Consider the following 20,940-nt stretch of genomic DNA (forward strand, 5'->3'; position numbering starts at 1 on the left):
CACATCTCCAGTCAAAACCCACATTCCTTCCTGTCCCTGTCCAGACACCAAAGCAAATAATAAATGCACCAGAAACATCACAAGGAAAGGCCTCTCCCTTACCCCCTTCCCAAGGAACATCTTTCCAGAATAGACAAAGGCTGAGGTTTCCCTTGGATATCCCTCTTCCTAGCGGTGCCTAGCACATCTTCAGCACTGCTGCCCATGCACAGCCCGCCATACAACACACAGCATCTGACTTTCCTTCAGAAGGAGCATGAAGAACGGGTGAAAACCCCTTCCTGGCTCTGCAGGTCTTCTGCCTGTACCAAAGAGCCAACATTCCTCACTTCTCCTCCCTCTTCCACCTCCTTCTTAGAGAAAAACTGCATACATTACTGTAAAATTAAGACTAATGTTGCACAGAAGAGTCAGAGGGATAGCACACATGGACACACAAAAGTGCTGCTTCACTCTTCTAACACAGAATGAGTGACTTGCAAAGCCATTACAGATTAGCCACAGGGACAGCCACAGTGACAAAGACGGGTGTCTCACTGCACAGACCTCGTGTGCTAGTCCCACTGCAGCACACTGCTGGCCAGGACGTTGTCTCCAGCGCCTGCCAGCAGCGGTGACGAATGGCAGGAAATCATGACGGACTGCCATGTCCCTGCTCTGTCCCTGTCCCTTCCTCAAATCCAACCTGGAGCATCCTGGAGGAAGCCCCATCTGCTTCTCATTCCAGACCGTGTCATGTCATAATTATTCCTAATTATGCCTCATTTAGTTTGATATGTACCAGATTGGGAAAGATGCCCTGGTGAGAGCGAGCATCTTGGGCGGCTGCAGCAGTGAGGCGAGGTGAGAGGAAGTGGGAAGCAGAAATTAATGAGGGCGGATGCGGGGCCCCGCAGGCACAACCCTGCAGGGGAGGCGCAGTGCGGGTCTGACAGCCCGGAGGGGCCGCAGTGCCCCAAGGCCGGGCCCAGCCCCGCTCCGCTCCTCCAGTACGGGCTGGCACTCACCGCACCCGCTGCCTCCCGCAAGGTGGCGCCCGCCGCACCCCAATGGGGGCGCGGCCCGGCCCCTTTGCAGCTCCGGAGCGCGCGTGAGCGCGGCACCTTTCTCCGCCTTGGGTAGAGGGGCTGCCGGTGCGTCCTGATGGAGGGGTGGGCAGCCCCGGCCCCTCCTGCCCCTCGACCGCTCACTGACCGGCTGCTCTCGCAGAAGAGAGGCTCGGAGTGTCCTTCTCCTCTGCGCCCACCCCAGGGTCTCATTAAGTCCCAAGTGGTCAGCTGGTCTGATGGCATAAGTTCATCCTGGTCCGCTCCTGCGCTGCAAGGGGACACACACAACACGTCGCTACAGAATTAAAGCTGCAAAAGTAGCAGTACCAAGACACTGGTTAGGGGCACAGCACTTCCCAGCTTCCTGATGGAAAGCCTACATAAGTGGTTTTTTAATGGATGCGCTTGTCATACTGCAGGAAAGCTCCACTCCCTATTTTTTCCACGCAGCAGCATCGCCTGCAGATGCCCAGGTATGCACAGCACCCTCAACTGACACACCGGAAGACATGCTGAGTTCAAGGCAGCTGATCCTCAAACACAGATGCTGGGAATCTCATGTATCCACCATGAACCCTGGCTGACACTTCTTCATCCTTGTGCATCAGCCATAGGTGGAGGCTGAAATGCCACCTGCTAACATGTGGGAACCAGCAGCAAGTAAACCATGAGAAGGTGTAAAACCAGCAGGGATGCTGCTCAAGAGGTTCATTTGGAAGAGGCACTCGCTGCTCTGCACCCCTCCAGTGCCTGCTCTGCATAAGAACAGTGAGGAATCCTTCAAAGGCAACTGTATAACAGCAGCATCACTGTGACCTAGTCAAAAAGACATTTTGAGGCAGAGGGAAATTAACCAGCTTGGGGACAAAATATGAAGTGGCATCTTCACATGCACTGCTTAATTTCTGGGAATAAAAAAAAAAAAAAACCAAAACCCCAACAACTTCTTTTTTGCTTGGATCTGAGCTCTTGCAACTAAAATGGCTATTGGGAGAGCCAGCGCTCCACCGCATTCAGCAGCAAGCTGCATCTCTGAGCTGATGCAGGCATTGCATCTGCAAAGCCACTAACCCTACCCTCTGCTTCTTTTTCCTCCTCAGAATCCACCTCATGAAAACCCCACCAGGGAGGCAGGCCTGCCTGCAGCCTGTCCTTCTCCCCAGCTCACCACTCTTCTGTGCAGCGGGAGAGGGTCACATTCCAGAGGGAGGCAGGCAAAGCCACCTGCAATGCAAACAAGCAGCTGCTGTGGGAAGAAGCTGGGCAGTGAAGGAAGGATGATTTACTGACACAGGCTGAGCCAACGTAAACACTTGTGATACAGGTGTCTGTGCTCTAAGAGATTGCCTGACTTCATTCAACTGTTTTGTCAACCGATTTAGTTAAATCTGTATAAAACCAGTGTTATAAACAACCCTAAACAGTGCTTAAAAAGTCATTAATAAAACACATCACTCTAAAACAAATACATATTATGAAGGCTTTCTTTGTGCTGACAGGATATATCTTTTCCCTCCTAATTTCTTTTCCCTTCTGTTCTTTCCTTTAGAGCTTGTACGTTCTCCTGTGCCATGACTGTCCCTTTCTTTCTGTACTGTACATGATAGGGTTGTCTCCATTCAAAAGGGTGCAAGTCCACTTCTAGCATTTCTCACTTCTGTGTAAAGTAGAGCTGGAGAGATGTTGGTTCATATTTATATAACCTCCAGTAACATTCAACCTGAAACAATATTTTTAAGCAGATTTTAAGCAAAGTAGTTTAAGCAGAATCCAGCCAGACCCCTTTCATTCTTTCCAAACTGACCTCCCTTATAGTTTGCAGTTATTTAATCACTCTGAAAAGATGTTCTTATTTTTCTTGTTTTCAGCAAGGTCAATTTTTTAAAAGCAATATTTGTATTTTTCAGTGTTTGTAAGTCCTATTCCAAAATCATCTAAATTGAGTCTTTAGCTGTGTCCGAAATTAACCATTTCAAAACCCCAAGATCTTTTTGCAAGCTTGCCCCAAATGCCCAATTAGGTCCATCTCCTTCACCCAAACCCCTTCATTTTTTAAACACAATAAAGTTATAAAACAATAAAAATAATAAGACAAAATTACTGTACTCCTAGCAGAAATCACCAACATTAGGACTAGTATAGGTCAAGTCTTCCGCAGACACATCTTCTTTTGTGATCTTTGTTTCATCCAGAGGAGGAGCTTTGGCAAGAGAAAACAATGCATTGGGGGTGTTGAGGAAGACTTCACGCATCAGGTAAGCAGCTCTGAAGAGTTAGGAAGGGCCTGAGAGGTGGCTACAGAAGCAAGGCTGGCTGAGGCTGGTCTGCAAGAGGTGATAGGAAGCACTTAATCTCTGAGCCACCAGTGTGACAGCTACAGGCTCTGACTGACAGAGGCCAGCAGTGCTGAGTTGGAATGGAGTAGCTGAAGGATGCACCTCTGACTGGGACTCTGGCTTGGCGGGCAAAGGGACATCTACTGTCTGCTCCTACTGCAGTCAAACTGCAACTACAGGCAGCCTCCCTCTTGCCTAGAAAGCACACTGGCCTCCTGCCCCATGCCACACAGCTCTGCTGGTTTATACTCTGAAGATGGACAGCCCCAGAGCACAGCCTTATGGCACGTCACTGTTACAGAAGGGCACACGGAACCCTCATGTTGCTGCCCTCTAAAGAGCACAGACCTCCACCTGGGGAAACCAGTGTGCACACATGTCCTGGAAAAGGCTGTCACCCACATGCTCCCTGCTGTCCCAGATTCCTGCTCTTTATCAGCCCCAAAACCCCTTTCCACTGCAAGATGAGGCTGCAGACTGGCTGTGATGCCAGTGCAGAGGTTGGCTTCTAAAAGCCGTGCCAGTAAGACTGTTCTGCTCCAAAGGAAATATTCAGAGGAAGCCTTATGTACATTTGGCAGGGACCATTGTCCAGAACCATCCAGCCTCGTGACATCGCTGGAGGCCTCATTGGTAGACAGTCCAAGCCAGGATTTGTGATTGTTTACCTTGACATCCATTTGGATACACTCCAAGTGTAGACAAGGGATTTAGATGTACAGATTATTTGCCCTCATGGCACCAACACATGAACACAACTACTAGGAAGATTAGAGACATTCCATCTGCTTAAACTGCTCCCCTTTTCCTGCCAGCACTGATCACTGATAACTCTGATGATGAGGATTTAAGGCCCAGTGCCACTAACTGTGACTGGCACCAGGGTGATGATTACATTTCCCACGGGACCACCCTCCCAGCTCTGGCAGTCCATTTCTGCTCATCTCATTGCAGAAGTAGTCTCATCTCTGCTGTGGTCCCCAACAGCTCTTGTGCAAGGCACTGGACAAAACTGTAGCAAAAAGACGGTTCTTGACTTTTTATTTGGCTGTTTAACCAAACTGAGATGGTCGAGATCGTGAGAAAAAACAGCAGACAACAGAAGGAATTACAGGAAACATAGATCTTAGTTGTCCTTACATGATTGCAAGTTGTTATGCTAGTTTTATTCATACTTTGAAATGTCACCTCTTTGGTCTGTGGCCAAAAATAGTTTTAGTTCATGCTGGAGAAAAAAGAGGCTTTGACCAAAAGTATCTTTACTAAGCTTTAACTAAACCATTTGTTATCAGTAATTACTACAAAATAAGAGACTCTCTGTTCAGCCCTTCACCTTTGGGAAGAAACACAATAAGTAATTATGAGTTTGCAGTGCAATTGCATAATGGTTTAGTCTCAAGCACTTTCCTTGGTGGTAGACAATTCTGTCACTAAACTGTGAACTCAGAATGTGCTTTAGCACTTTTGGCTCCATGTGTCATTTGGACCTGGGGAGCAAAGCCTTCCACAACTTTAAGTGCACACTTTTGTGGTGCGAGCATGTTCCATAAGCTCTGTGGGAAATTCACCGATGCTGAATCCATCAAAACCTATTTTCTAGCCCAAGTTACAGTCTCCTAACCAAATAATGACTTAGCTCAGCCTGACTCTGAGAGCACAGATAAGAACACGGAAGAAACTAATCTCCCTGGGAGGCAGTCACATATATATGCTGTGCTATTGCACTCTTAAGCCTTCCAGCAGTGTACCCATTGGGCTCTGGTAATGTTCCCCTCTCACCCTTCTCCCGGAGTGGACCAATTGCTTTAGATGATGGGGAGTTAGTGATGATGGTTGATGAGTGGTTTGTGTATGCATGTGATCCCATGCTACCAAAGACTAGCAATTTGAATCTTAGGAACCCCTTCCTTTTATTCTTCTCTCTTTCTGCAGTAGGCCCAACACCCATTAAGACTGGTTGTTGTTTATCTGCTCTCTTGTGATCCTATCTCAGTACCTCAGGTAGGAGATCCAGATCCCATTCTTATTCTTGGAAGGTAAATGTAGTAACCCTGTGCATTCTCTACTGCTTTTTGTCCTAGCTTATTCTTTTGATGGGTCAGAGGATGCCTTCAGTGCTCTCCAAACCCCTGCTGTATTCAAATAAATTGCCTTTTTCTTTTTTTAATCTTCTAGAAAACAGTTTGCCCTCTAGAGCTCACAGCTATTCCCACGCACTCAGAAGCAACAAAACCCAAATGCATTAAATCCTTTGCAGTCAGCTTAGCAGGTAAAAGCAAAGGTACCCAAAGCTGTGCTTGTAGAGGGGCACAGAAAGAGTGGAGAGAAGCAGTGAGGAGGGGATGTGCTCATAATAATATTTGTCTGAAGTGCAGCCCCTGAATGCAGAGGGGGTGTACTAGGATGACCACCAATATAAGACTCTTTTCTAGGCTTTTCACAAAAGTTTTTATGAGACAAGAGTAACCTGTGGGTCATAACAGAAGAGCTATAGTGAGACATGCATTGTTTAGATGGAACTGCAGGGCTAGTTAATGGAATGGACTATGTGAGGAAATCAGGCAGCTGCATTGAGTAGTGAGGACCATCTCTAAAGCTCAGTGCTTAACTGCTCCTAAATCTCTTCTTTCATCTGTTGTGTTATTCAACAACTGAGACTCTAATAAGTAGATATACTCCGCTGTATGCAATGAAGCAAAGAGGCTGAGGCTTCAGGTTTCACAGCAGAGGCTGTAAGGCATTGAAACTGCAGAGATGGAAATCATTGCTGTGAAAGCACATTTCATCACTTTCTTCCCATGAGTGGAAATCCTTACACCTCCTGCCTCCTCACCCCCAATACCCTAAATGACATTCAAGTGCATTGTGTAACAGGGAAAATCTTCATCTGCAAGACAGGTCCACGGTAGCAGAGCTTTCGGGCACAGGCAAAGGAACTTTGCATCACACAAAGCAAATTGCTGTTTCTGAGTTTGATTGTCATAGAAAGCTGAAGCCTCAAATGACAGAGATAAGGAATATGAGGGATGGATGGCAGAGAGACAATCAGTTGAGATGAGAGAACAATTTTGTGGGTTGTTTTTTGTTCGGGTGTTGAAGAATAAGAACTGCACTTCCAGCATATGATGCACAGTAAATGCTGAAAGACCAAACAGAGGAAAAAGGGGAAAAGTCCCTGAAAACCTTCAATATGTTATTGAAACATGAAAAGGAAAAGGTTTTGTTTCCATGGCAACGGGCCCTATAGTGCTTCTGTTGGAGCAATCTACCAGAGAAAGAGGACTTTCCCTGTTAGGAATGCTGGTGAAGTAAAAGATAACTACAGAGATCCCTTCTCTCAACTGGGTGCATTTGCAAATATTCCACTTGATGTATGTAAGTACTCAGATGTTACACAGCCCCCAGAAATGGGTGTCTCATAGATGACAGAGAGTGAGCTCCTGGGCATGTGTAGGTGACTGTCACAGGCCAAATGTCTGTGGAGGTTTGAGCACCTTGTGGGTTTTTGCCCTTCCACCATGATTCTTTGGTGTATGAATAAGACCTGCGGCTTCAGCAGAGAAACTTCAGAGTTAAAATCCTTCCTGACTGCAGATTTTGATTATGAAGCTGCAGCTCTCTTCCCAGATAAGAGGACTCTGTTCCCATCTGTCTCCTCCCATTGCCTGCATAGATACATGTCAAAGCTGAGGTGCTCCATGGCAGCTGTTTTGACACAGCATCATGGCATGAAAGACTTCAAGAGAAAAAAGGAATACGAAACAGGACAGGGAACTTCTGAGATACAGAAGATACTGATATAAGAAGAACTGGAATAGGACTCCAAGCATAGCTGTCATCCTCTTGCAAAGAGCATCATTAGATCATCATATACTAAAAATAATCATCTTTAATACTGAAACTATCTGTCAGGATATGGTCATGCTAGAGATTGTCACACATTTTATAAAAAAACTTCTTTTTTCCAAAGAACTTAAAATCTAAGTGGGAAAGAGAAAGATTTAGATATCTGTATTTTGCAGGTGGGAGGGAGGGATGAAGTGTAAGAGGTTAAAACACCTTGTCTGAAGTTACACTGGAAGTTTGTGATAGAAGTGATTGAACCTACAGCTCCTGACTTCCATCCAGACATTTAATGATACATATATCTGCAGAGCCACATTTCCAGTTGAAGAACTCAGCAGATGCAGCTCAGCTGCTGGGACCCAGCATAATCATACAGGTGGAATAAATATAGACAGCACAACAGCTCCATGGCTATGGGGATGTGGCAGACACTCCTCTGCTCACCATGGTTTCAACAAAGGTATTTTCCTCTCAAACTAGAAAGAGCACCAACTAAACAAAATAAAAAATAACCCAGCGTGCTTCAGCCATAATAGCATATTGCATAGAGGAAGCAGCAGAATATTTACCAGGTGGAAGATATCTCCACACTGATCAGCTGCAGTATAGTCACTTAGGGCAGCAATAAACCACCCTCTCCTGTATTTTAAGGGCCAGATTCTGAAAGGACATGCTAGGCAAATTTTGTTTTGGACAGGTCTATCTGCTGTGCTTCCTCAATTCTTGCTTCCACCTGGCTAACTTTTGGGAGAGGAAACGTGGGCAGGAGGCAAGTAGAGACTGAAGTGTGCCAATAGCTAGAGAAAACAAGGACATGTGTTCTCAGACACCAATGCCAGGATCATCAGCAACAGGTGAATGTTACAAAACTGTGCTCCACATGAGCAATCTTAACACCCCTGAATCCTGAAGGGAAAAATGTACATAGGTGTTAGGGCCTGCACAGCAGTTTCCTTTCCTTTCTCGTCAGAAGGAGCTGGCAGTAAATGTCAATCACAGCCTGAAGCTGGCAAAGCACTTCTAGAAAGCAGACTGGGAAAAAACCAATGGCCATAGATAACATCCTCCCATTGTTCTCTGCAGTTTTACATTGTAATGCTTCCCCTCCTTAGTGCTACAGGCTGGCATCCAGCCCTTCTTTCCTCCCACATAGTCAAGTGCCATTCACTCACCCCTGACAAACCATAAGAGCAAAACCCATGTGGCATCTTGTCCATTCCGATTTCATGTTCTGCTCCAGTCGCCTACCATAGATTTCTCTTGTATGCTCACAGAACACATAAAATCTAGACATCTACACCTATGTGTGCACAAGACTCTGGCCTCCATCAGCCTCGTATCACTGTAGTCATTAAGGATAGCATAACATTACCAAAGAGGTAGATTTCCTTCTCTGATCAGGCATCAGAACAGCACAGTGACCATTTGAAAAGATGCAGATTTTGAGCCAACCATATCTTTTTGATTTTTTTTTTCAATATTCTCCATGTAGAGTCAGAGAAAACCTGCAGGGTTTTTCTGCAAGGCTCCTCTGCAACTTCCTGCAAAGCTGCAGGAAGGTGATCCTGTAAAAGCATTTTCAGTAGCCCTTACAGGTATGGCAGTGACACAAGGACAGTCACAGCAAGACATAGTGCAGGACTCAAAGAGAGCACACAGACTCAACAAATGCAAACGGACGGAATATTCCATAAACAACACAAAGATGTTGTAACTGATCTGCCTCACACCTCACCTCAGATCTCCACATTTAGGTATAGGTATCATGTCCTCCTGGGCCCAACTCGGAAGTTCATGTTAGAGTTCAACATGCAGAACTCTGGAGCATAGGAGAAACACCAGCTGGAATAACTCTGAGGAGAAGGGGAGCATGGCTTCCCTGTGAACACCCCCGAGGCATGCAGTCTTTCCTAACTCAGCACCAAGTGCATCCCAACTGGCTGGCTTCAAGTTAACATAGCACTGTGATTCCTATCTGCCCAGTACTAAATTATTCCTTCTTATTACCACTTTTCCCTGCAAAAGTTAGAGAAGAAAGGGGACATCTGAATGTCTGGTGGCTTTACATAGCCCACAGGCTGCTCTAAGTACAGAACTGGTATTTTATGTCCAGCTCATGCTAGTGATGTGCCCTACATTGGTGTCATGGTTTAAATCCATCCAGACAGCTTTTTCACTCCCTTTCCCCCTTCTTGCCCTCCCCCTACTCCCGGAGGGACAGAGAGGAGAATCGAAAAGAATGCAACACCCATGGGTTGAGATAAGAACAGTTTAGTAACTAAGGTATAACACAAATCACTACTGCTACCACCAATAATAGTAATGATAAAGGAAATAACAAGGGAAGAGAATACAACACCTCAGCACCAGCTGACCGATAACTCGGCGCCCCGCAGCCTGACCAAGCACCGACCGATACCTAGTCCAACTCCGCAGTCCTCTAGCCCTTCAGGGTAACTCTCAGTTACATCCTGGGCATGACGTGCTGTGGTATGGAATACCTCTTTGGTCAGTTTGGGTCAGGTGTCCTGTCTCTGCTTCCTCCTGGCTTCACCTCCTCCCTGGCAGAGCATGAGACTCACAAAGTCCTTGGCCAAATCAAAACATCATTGTTACCAGCTCTGTTCCCGAAAGTCAAAACCACAGCACTGCACCAGCTACCAAGAAGGAGAAAAATGGCTGCTACTGCTGAACCCAGGATAACTGGAGACCACACCAGGAATGGGAGCTGATGTACAACCTTGTACACAGCCTGCCCTAGGGGAAAAAGGGTTTTCATTAGCTCCTTTCTGATAGAGCAGCTGCACCCATCCCATAATCATCTCTCCTAATACAAGCTAATAAGTGGGCAGAGATCTCAGTGCCTTCTCCCTTCTATGAAGACACCCCACCCACAGCTGTGTACCTAGATAAAGCACCAATAGATTATGGATGTGAGGCAGAAAATCATTCCTACAGCTCCATTTGCAAGATAATTTATAGCATCTGCTTCTGAATTCAGACGAGCAATGCTGCAGCCTTTCTAACCTGCTGCTCTTGTTACAAGGTTGCTACCATCTTCTGGCTGTTCTGGAAGCTTCTATGAAAGGGAAATACATTAAGGAACCTCAGGCTGGCTATTAACAGACACTTGTCCAGATTGCAATAGAGATCATAGCTTGTTTGGTTGCCCGCAGTCTCAGAAGAGGAGTCAAAGACTGAAATAGTGTAACAGAGACAGTATTCCTGCTGTCACCTGGCAGTGCTGGAAGGATCAGCAGTCAGATATAGGAGGCAAAACAGAGCACCGTAGTCTCTCAGGTCTCACATTAGTAATCATAGTAGAAATGGCATTAATGTGTCAAGGAAAAGTGACTCAAAAGTGTTTTTCCTGTGTCATAATCTCCAGGTGGGAAATCCTCTTTTTGAACCTCCCATACGTTGCCAGAGTGCACCAGGACACCCTATTCCTTCAGTCACAAAATCTTTCAAGTCTTAGTGGTGTGGTGTGATACTCCCCTTACCTATGCCTGGCTGACTGAGGCACAGATTAGCATCTCTCCTTTGCAGCATATGCCTGTCTCTCACTCTTTCTCCTGTACACTTCTTTCTCAACCATATCACAGTTGCCAACTCCCTGTGAAAACTCAGCTTCTCACCTGCAATTGGACCCCAGTTCCTACTGACAAAATGCAGGGAACAAGGTGCTACTCCCCTTCAAAATAATAAACCCCAGGGTGTTTGTCTGGTCATACCTGGTGCCCACTAAGAAGACAAGAGAAGCAATCCAGCCTGCCATGGTAAACACACTTTCAGAACCTGACACCTTTAACTTGGATACCTTTAAGTGTAGGGGGAATCGTCCTTTGGAGGTCTGCACATCCATGGCTTGGACACTGGATTTACAGAAAACGTGTCTCCCTTTCTTCAGTAAAGGACTGGCTTAACCTCTCTGATGCACAAGGATAACACTAGCCCTGCCAGGCTTGCTGAGGTAAATTGTGGTTCATAGCAGGATTCAAGCTGTGCCTGAGCCACTCAAGCAGAGCTGCCCAGTGCTGGCTCTCCTGTGGTCAGTGCCTGCTGCCAGGGAAGGAGCAGACAGACAGCAGCAACTGCTACCATGCTGCAGGACACTCCTCATGGTGCTCCTGCTGTCATTGGTCTTCCCTCCAAGAGCCCATCTGCTCCTCTTCCTCCCCCCCCCCCCCTCACATTTTATGCAAAGCAGCTCATTAGTCCCATTAGCAGCCAAGCACCATCTCTGATTGTTCATCAGTGATTACTTTGTTGCCCTCCCTCACTCCTGTTGAGCCTCATTAGTGCTGCTAGGAAGCAAGGGAGCTGTTGGGATATTTATAGGAAGTGTGGGGTGTCCTTTACACTTTATTGCTGTCTAATATCCTTTCTCCACTCACCACATGTCTCCTTACCCCAGAACTTCCTAGAAGCCTCCTCTTAGTATGGTTGTTATCCAGGGGGTATATTGAGACTGGGAAGGACTAGACAGGTTTGGAGACAGGGAAATGAGGAAGGCAAGCTGGGTATCTGTAGCAGCCCACAGATGAATGCAGAGATCATCATATGCACACATTCATCTTGGGGACATATGTGCCCCAGCTTCAAGCATGGCAACCTGCATGTGGTACTGTGTCAGAGACTGGATACAAGTGTATCTTCATGCAGGACATCCACCTCCCTGCCTGTAAGCCGATGGAGAGCTGTACCATGATACCACAGGGAGTGATGCCCTTGGTTACTTATGAGAATGTTCTTCCATCTGCACTTCATCACGGAAACAACTAGACAAAGACTAATCATTCATTCTGATACAGGGGAGAATAATGGTTCTGACAGCAGGAGATACTCAGCTTCTCTGGGAGGAGAAGAGAAAGTGTGGGGAGGAGGAGAAGGTTGAAGAAAAATCACAGAACAAGGAGAGGAGGAGGAAGGAGGAACAAAATCCTAAATCAGTTACCTAGTACAGACACCTTTATGACTTCATAAATGGAATATGCTTAGTGTCAGCAATCTACGCCTTATAGCATCATGAGGATACTTCTCCCTAGTCAAAGCCACAGGCCCCATTTGTGCCAGCAGTCAAACTGGGTGACATTTTAATACTGCTTTTCATCTCAAGATTGCATCTTCCTTCCAAAGGGTCCCAAGGAGTTTTTAGAACCTTTCCAGGCACATAATTCACATCTTGCAGCACTGAAATGGAGCCTGCTCCTGAGAAGGATGAGCCAGCTCCACCACTGTGCAGGAGTTTTTGCACAGAAAGTAGTGACAGCTCCTGTGGCCCTCTGAAACCATGCAGTATGCATGTGCATGAGGAGGGGGGTTTCAAGGTAGCAGAATGCAACTGCTAAGTATGGAAGCTGGCCAGGAGCTGTAGCCAACTCTTCAGCTGATATGAAGGTTAGCACTGGGGAGCTGTAAAAAACAGCACTGGTGATTCAGAGCATGACAATCCTCCCTCTGTTTCCCTCGTGGATCACACCCCTACAGGTGGTCAGGCCTCTTTGTGTCTGGGGATGGCTCTTGGAAGAGGCTGCAAGCCAATGTTCTGACATGAGTAGTTGTTCCGGATCAATCGCCAAAATGTAGGGTATTGTTCCAAGTGTATTGGACAAAATCCAAGCTTAGGAAATTGCATCACACGCTTCCAAATCCCTCTTTTGGGTTTCAACCAATTCCTACTATTTTCCTTTCCCCTTCAGAATGGTGCCTTGCTGGGAACAGAGACAGCTCTGTTCCCACTCTGCTTCTCCCCTGCTCTCTGAGTGCCTGCTCCTTGCCCCAGACTGGCATGGGTGAAATGGATTTCCTCCTGGAGACAGTGTACCTACCGGGCTGTGTTACCCTCAGAGCTGTCCTGCCCCGGATGAAGAGTCATCCTTGCTCCCCATGGAGGTTGGTGCTGGCTGACAGACATGAGGCAGGGTTGGCTTTCACTCTGTGAGGTGCTGCTCAGCTTTGTCTTGTAGATCTCACAGAGAATCACCATCCTCAACAGAATATGAGCAAGGGCCGTGTGAGACTTGAACAGAGCCCTCTATCTCATAAACTTGTCAGGAACTGAACCTTCCCTTCCTCAGCCACTGGACTTCTGCAACAGCAACCCAAAGTTGTTGGGGAATGTCTGACCTCCTACACAAATAGAGACCCCTGCCTCTGGCTCTCTAAGTAGCAGGAGCAGAGCTTTTCCTGCCATCTGCAGCTGCAGGCCATCATGCATACAGTACTATGTTTATATATCAACTCCACCTTCCTCATTGCTGTATGTCTTCACTTTCAGCTAATTTAATTGACTGCTCTGGTTATGAAGAATCGTGGTTTCTAGGCACCATGAGTAATACTTAGCATGATATCGCCATTTTCACATCCCAGAGCTAACTAACACTAACTCTAATTAGCTACAACTCACTGGAAAGTAGGTAAGCTTAATATTAGCCTCATTTTTTAGCTGATGACACTAAGACTCAGAAGGCCCAAGTTGCTTGTCTCTGGTGTGAAGCTGAGTTCAGCAAAAGAACCTGGATGAAAATGAACAAATATGTTTTCTAGGCTGTTTCTCCATCCTGAGGGATATCCTGGTCTCCCACAAAACATACATTTGCCCTAGCTGTATCTTAGGATCTGAGGACAGGATACCTCAGTCTGCCATGCCACAGCCCCCCTGGAAGTTCCTGTGTGATGCTCAAGCAGCTAAGAACCCCTTCCCTTCACTTGGGAGGCTGGTGGTGCCTTCCCCTGCTACCATCTCCCCCAGAGCATCCAACTGGCACACAAAATGCCACCAGGCCCCAAGGAGATTTCCTACAGCCACAGTCATGCAATACTATAGCACAGGCTGCCCCCTTTCTCCCATTTTCCTATCTGAAAGATGTTGGATGAAATAGCGGAAGTCTGTACTGACTGTGCTAGAAGCCATATTATGGGTGCAAAGTGATGCTCTGAAGTCCTACCATGGTCCAGTTAGCAATTGCTGGATAATATGCAGTTTCTAAATACTTTCTTTAAAAAAAGCATGGTCTTTGTGCAGGATATTTGAGTTTTAAATATTGCAAGTCACTGCTGTGTCATTCTGTCCCCAGAAACTGACTGTGCTTTCTTTTTTTTTCTTGATTGTTCTTTTCCACTAAAATCCAAAGCTATCTTTAGCAGTTGAGAACCAGGAAAAGTCTTTCCTTCTTCCTTCATTCTTGCTTCTCTGGTTCATAGTAGACGTTTCAGCAAGGTCATCAGAAATACTGGCTGGAAGGTTGGCTTACGGGACAACTGCTAACTCAGGCAGTTAGTCAGCCTCAGAATCCCTTCAAGCCACTTCTATTAGCAGTAGCCCTCACCTTCACCTCTCCCTGTGTCACCACACTCTTCTACCTGCTCTGCTGCACTACCTGCCTGCCCAGAGGTGGTTGCATTTCCCTTGTGGATGCAACTATTGGGGTTCCCTTCACTGCATTGCTTACAATGGAGCCTGAGCTTTGAGCTGAGTGGTCACCATGTTACAGAACAAGAAGTCAGGATTTCTCTCTTGCAAAATCACTGTGGAAGTTTCTCTGCTTAGAGTTGTGTTTACAAGGACAGGAAAGGTTGGGGAAATATCATAGCTGTTGATGAAAATAGTTTTGTCCAGTAGTAGGAATGGACAAGAAGAAGTGTCAAAGGTAGTGCTGACCAAAGTTGATGATTCTTGAGTGGAACAGGATGCCCCTCTGCAGGCTTCTTTCTTTGTATCTTTTTACTACTATATAAACCCAGGATCCACTCAGGTCTGGAGAACAGTAGGCAGTTCAGGTACCTGCTCTGCAGGAGAGCAGAGTGGAGTCAGATTTGGCATGGAGAAGATCAGTTAAAATGGCCAGGGGGATGGAGCAGCCAGCTTGGGAGGAGAGGCCAAAATGTCTGGGGTCTTTTCTTCGGAAGGATGTTAACAAGCTTTACAGTCATCTAGGCCATAGGACACTGGGAGCTGGGACCATTGCTCCTGACGTGGTGGTCATTACACTTTAGATCCCATCGGTATCATGCATAGCGGGTGTTCTTTTGCACAAGCCCAGCCAGTACAGACACATATCACACAAATGAAAATCTGCAGCTGTCCCAGGGTTTTTGGTTTTGCTTATTTTCATCCTGGTCCTTTTGCTGAACTCAGCACCAGCCACCCTCCCCCTCCAACCCAGTCACATGTCAGTGTACGCAGTGGGCAGACAGTGGGACAGGCGGGACCCAGGCACCCTCTAAACACTGGCTCTTTACACAGCCACAAAACTGCTGCAGTGTTATCTATGGCTGTAGCCTTGCACAGCAGGAGTTCTGCTTGAAGTCAGCAGGGCTGTAGAAGAACAGAAGAAATAAAGAAGCCATTTTGCATTCAAGTGGTGAGCATGGTTCCCCACTTTCTGAGAGAAAAAGTGAGTGAGGACTTCACTCATGTTATCTGAGCACCCTGAGGTGCTTAGAGACAGAGGGGAGGATAAAATTGCAGTCGCTTCCAGTCTCCCCGGGAAGGTGAGCATTGAACCTATCCAGTAGCCATCTGCCAACTGGGATGAAGGCTTTGCTTCTCCTTATTGCTATAGCCCAACCCTCTTTTCCTCACTAGGTATATTTAATAAGCAGTGCTCAGTCTGACAGCTGTCTTGCAGCTCACACATGAGTTCGAGCCAGAGTTTACAGAGAAATGAAGGAAGAACATATATAATCTCTAGAATTTCTCCCTCTTCATTCACAACCTGCCTTCTCAATATTCCCAACTCACCTTTGCCTCAGGACTACAGCCATGCATCAGCATTTGTTCATTCAACATACAGTTTCAGGTGACAGAAGACATCATATGTGGGAACAGGTGGTGGAGAAAGAAAGAAGCAGAGGAGGAGAGAAAATTATCCCTCCTTCAGTTACATCCTGTATGGAGAGGAAAGCAATGTCAAATTGAGGAGCTTTAAGAATTAATTCAACCACAGGCTTTGGAGAGCACACCTACCTTCATGGGGCTGCATATGAATATCCCATATTCTTCATGCAGAACTTCCTCTAGGGTTTATCACACTTCAATTCCCTTGCTAGGAACTGGACTGCTCTGCTGTTGCACAAACCTCAACTAATGCAGGACAGTTCAATGAGAGACCTTACTGGGGGAGATGATTTTATTCTAAACCACTGATTTCATCCACAGTCATTCTTTCATGCCCACGTGTTCTCAGGCACCAACATGTGCCTGTGTGCTAGAGCTAGGACTCCTTGCAAAGACAGGGAGACAAGGGACATGAGCTAACGAGCCATCACAACTCCAGAGTTCCTCTTAGGCAGGTGGCCACAGGTTGGTTTTGGAGCTGCGTTTTGCTCACTTCAAGGATTCACACTGGTTGTGATTTTTTGTTTCCCCACCCTGGTCCACCTGTCAGAAGTATTAGGAAACACTGTTGATTTACTCATTCTCTTTAGGCTCCTTACCATCTTTAGTGGCTTCAGGTTTGTCCTTTATCTTACCTCTTAATGGCTTCAGTCTGTCTTTCGCTTTATTCCCAATCTGGGTATATTTTGAGCAGCTGCGAGATGTGCTGTGATCTTGATAATCTTCTAGCTTAGGTGTCAGCAACGGTTGTCATTCCTGTCCTTCTGCCATGTCCTCTGGTGCTGTTCATGCCCACCCATTCCATTCTCAATGTTTTTGTTAGATCTCTATGGTATCTTTGGCTAAGGCATAGTCCCAGCCCACACACCTTCCATCACTATGCGTGGAAGATCCTATCACAGAGGATAGACATTTTAAATGCATGGCATATTTAGTGAAAGAAAAGCTGTTTCACTCATTGGTGATTTTTGTGTCTGTAAGAAGCATGTTCTGACTGCACAGTAACCTGGTACAGAGAGTTTGTCAACAGGGCTTCCGTCACCACCAAGAGACATGTGGGTGTATAGAAAACCTGTCCCTTGGTTGACCACTGTCAATCTGGACTATAGACCGGTGCAACTAGGCAGTGGGAAGGGGAGAAATTCACATTTGGGCAAGTAAAAATACAAAATCTGAGAGGTACATTTTTGTTTTATCTTTTGTAATGATATCTGTTTGAAGTTGGTTACCTGGTAGGAAAGTTGGGCTGAGCCCTAGTGGTGGGGACAGCTCACCACTCAGGCTGGAAAAGTTTTCTGGTGAGTTCAATTTCCCCATCATTGCAGCCATTTGCCATTCAGCTCTCCCGGGCTCAAGCAGAGCCCTGTTCCCTAGAGTGGTGGTCCACTGGCCACCCAGTAGCTTCTCCTTACAGATATATTCCAGATCTTGCTGTGAGGGACTGTGTGAGGTGCAAATTTCCTGATGTACTTGGATGCCCAGGAGTTTCTGAAGAACCCACTGTCAGGCACCTACATACTGTTGTAAGTCTTCTCCCTAGGACTAAGGGATTTACCCTGCACACACAAGAAGCTGAGACCGGGACTGAGGTCACCACAGCTGCTTTCTGGTCCTAGAACCCACCTAATAGCTGAAGCTGCTCTCTAGGGTCTTCCCTTGGCATAGCCATGACAGTGCAGAGGTGAGACCACTCACTTCAGGAAAGATGGTTTTATTCCTCCATTCCTTAGGGTAGGTGCCTAAAATACCAGGACATTTGGGCCAGATTTACTTGTGTTGGATTTCTGTCCTAAAGGCTTAAGTACAGCCTCACATTGATGTTTGCACCTCCTCACCAGAGCCGCCATGTGCAGCATGCAGTTCCCCTCCCCAAACACAGAGGTCAGTGTGCTCAGCCCCAGCACTTCCTAACAGCTCAAAATAACAGAAGCAGAGCTGGACTGAAACCAATGGCAGTTGCATGCAACAGATTTCTAGGGATGCTATCAGATGGGGATGTTGTGGTTTACCGTTAGCAGAAGAGATGCTTATATTGTAGGAGAGAAAAAATGTAGGGTTTGTGGTCTTGTTTTTTCTTCAATGCTTGACAGCTAGTGTTAGAGTTAAGGTTACGGTGTGTGTAATCAGTTAGGTGGCTAAGTCAGATCACTGAGTAAGGTCTAAATGACCTCCTGAGTTTCTTCCAACCTAAATCTATGGTTTTGGCCCCAGATGCAGAGTCCATTTTCAGTTCTGGAAGAACTGCACTGTGAATACCAGGTTCTGAATTTATCTCATGTATGGGAAAGTGATTTCTTTCTTTGCAGTAGTAATCCCTAAAAAAAAACTTTAAAAGATATTACTTAAAATACCTGTTAATCTGGAAGATACATAGTGGAACACACATGAATAAAAGAGCTTAGATTTACAAGCAAAAATAAATGAAAACCAGCAGCACCCAGGAACACAAAATTATGTGTCCTCAACATAAAAAGGACATGGACCTGTTAGAACAAGTCCAGAGGAGGGCCACGAGAATGATCAGGGGACTGGAGCACCTCCTGTATGAAGACAGGCTGAGAAAGTTGGGGCTGTTCAGCCTGGAGAAGAGAAGGCTGCATGGAGACCTCATAGCAGCCTTCCAGTACCTGAAGGGGGCCTATAGGGATGCTGGGGAGGGACTCTTCATTAAGGACTGTAGTGATAGGAGAAGGGATAATGCATTAAAACTTAATCAGGGGAAGTTTAGGTTGGATATAAGGAGGAAATTCTTTCCTGTTAGGGTGGTGAGGCACTGGAATAGGTTGCCCAAGGAGGTTGTGAATGCTCCATCCCTGGCGGTGTTCAAGGCCAGGTTGGACGAGGCCTTGGGTTTAGAGCAAGGTGTCCCTGCCCATGGCAGGGGGGTTGGAACTAGATGATCTTAAGGTCCTTTCCAACCCTAACTATTCTATGATTCTATGATAACATGAAGTGGGTTTGAAGATTTTAATAGAGTTGAGAATGAGTTAGCTCCCTTGTGATCAGCAGAATGACAGTGGCTGAAATGGCTCAAATAAAATGCAGCTATTTTGGAAGCAGTGAGCCTTTACCACTCCAACAGCCACTCTCTCCATTCACCATCGTTGAGAGAAAATGTCTGGATTTTCTGCAGGTAAGAAGGAGGAACATTAACAAACAGAAGACATGCATGAAAAGGCTGAAGTAATTACATTTAAGGCTAAGGTCTCATGGGAAATATGGCAATGAAGAGCTGATCTTATCTTGACCATCCTAACCTCTGTCAGTGTATGAGGAGCTTTGGGTAGGTATCCTGCTCTGCAGAGGACTAAATCAGACCAGTCATGGCATTGAGATTGCTGCCTGTCATCACATGCAGTTACACAAGAGATGCTCAGGGTGCTTCTAACAAACTGTTACAAAATTAAGACCAATAACATGCCACCACTGTAATGTGGCATCGTAAGAGGCTAGACAGAGCAGTGCTGTCATTGTTGTGGACCTCTCCATTAAAAGGGAATTTGTTAAGCTAAACTCCCAGGTCATCCTAAAAGGCAGCATCCCTGCTCATGCAAGGAAGAGCTAAAAGTCTAGGAGGAAAATTAATAAGCTCAGCAAATGTCTTGAACATGTGAGCAGGACACATCAAAGGTACCTGAAGCTCTGCCACCACTCTGTGATCTGCATCCTGTCCTGAGCTATGACTGCCTCCAGTGATTTAGAGAAAGGTAGAAAAGAAACAAAATGCGGAAGACTGGACGGAGTAAAGTCGAAGTCCTGACAATTTCAGAAACATTGAACTATAAGCCTGACACAAGAGAAATATAATGGGAACAAACAGAGATTGAGTTTCCTTCCAAATCCATTTGACAAGCCAATGCAATGGACAGTTAAGTACTCATACTTCAAAGTTATTTCCTCTCTTTAGAAATCCACCTATTTAGTTACATATATACTTACCAAGCTTCTAATGCAATATACTGCTGAGTGCAGTTCAAACATTTCTGTGGTGAAAGCAGCGTTAGAAACAGAGATAAACTGAGCACTGGAGCAAGTCTGGATACCTTGCCAAAGACCCAGACAGCTAGACATGTTTTCAGCACATCAAAATCAGCGTATTGCATGCAGATGCAGCTGCTTTCAGTGATCCATCACCACCTTAGTTACAGAACATACGTCATCCAGTTGTGGGGAAATGTTATGGCACCCACAGCTCCAGAATCTACAGAGATTCATCCCAAAAGCATGGTGCAAATGGTGTCTCCAGCTCTGAAGCAGTGACCGTTAGGATGGCAGCAGTGCCACACAGGCTGGCAGGGTTTTGTGCATTGCAGGACAAAACGCTCTTGGACAATGGAAAGGGAGCAAACTCTTCCTGGAATAACAGACACTGAGCTTCTCAATATCCATGCAGAACAGAACAGCTCTGCTTTCACACTTCACTTGGAGACTATGATACATCACCTGAAAATGAAAGCCAGGCACACTTGACATTCCAGGAAGAATTCTGTTTTTCAGAAGTATACATAGCCTGCTATGCTAACTGTGCTCTCAGTCGGCCTGACATTGCAATTTAAATACCTCAAAATGGGTTAAGAATTGGGGCCGGGAAAGAGAGTGACAGACCTGTCTCCAGGTGGTTTCTCTCACCTTTGGCAGCACCCAAAACTGCAGGACTCTAATCTAGATTGCTAAACTTTGCTCCCCAGGCCTTCCCAAACTACATAAGAACAGCCAAATGCTATTGCAGAGAAAAGATAAGGTAAGCAGCATGTAGCCATCTCACCTGGAGTTTGGCAGAGGAACTAAAATTAACCTTTGTTGCACTGAGAAAAGCACAAGGGTCACTTTTCACATGTTTTCTGAAACTGCAGTGGCCCAAGCACAA

At 46.1% G+C, this 20,940-nt stretch overlaps 1 protein-coding gene across 1 annotated transcript in view; it reads right to left on the reverse strand.

The window, feature by feature from the left end:
• The window catches only part of GSG1 (germ cell associated 1), a 92,645-nt gene extending 75,737 nt beyond the window's left edge, over positions 1-16,908 (reverse strand). Inside the window, exon 1 of the mRNA XM_061362044.1 lies at positions 16,709-16,908. The gene's annotated coding sequence lies outside the window, so the exon portion shown is untranslated. The remainder of the gene's footprint in view (positions 1-16,708) is intronic.
• Between the last annotated feature and the right edge of the window lie 4,032 nt (positions 16,909-20,940).

The sequence above is a fragment of the Neopsephotus bourkii genome, unplaced genomic scaffold (assembly GCF_033783945.1).
Source record: "Neopsephotus bourkii isolate Nb327-2 ecotype Australia unplaced genomic scaffold, CSIRO-AGI_Nbou_v1 NB_107, whole genome shotgun sequence".
Lineage (NCBI taxonomy): Eukaryota > Metazoa > Chordata > Aves > Psittaciformes > Psittacidae > Neopsephotus > Neopsephotus bourkii.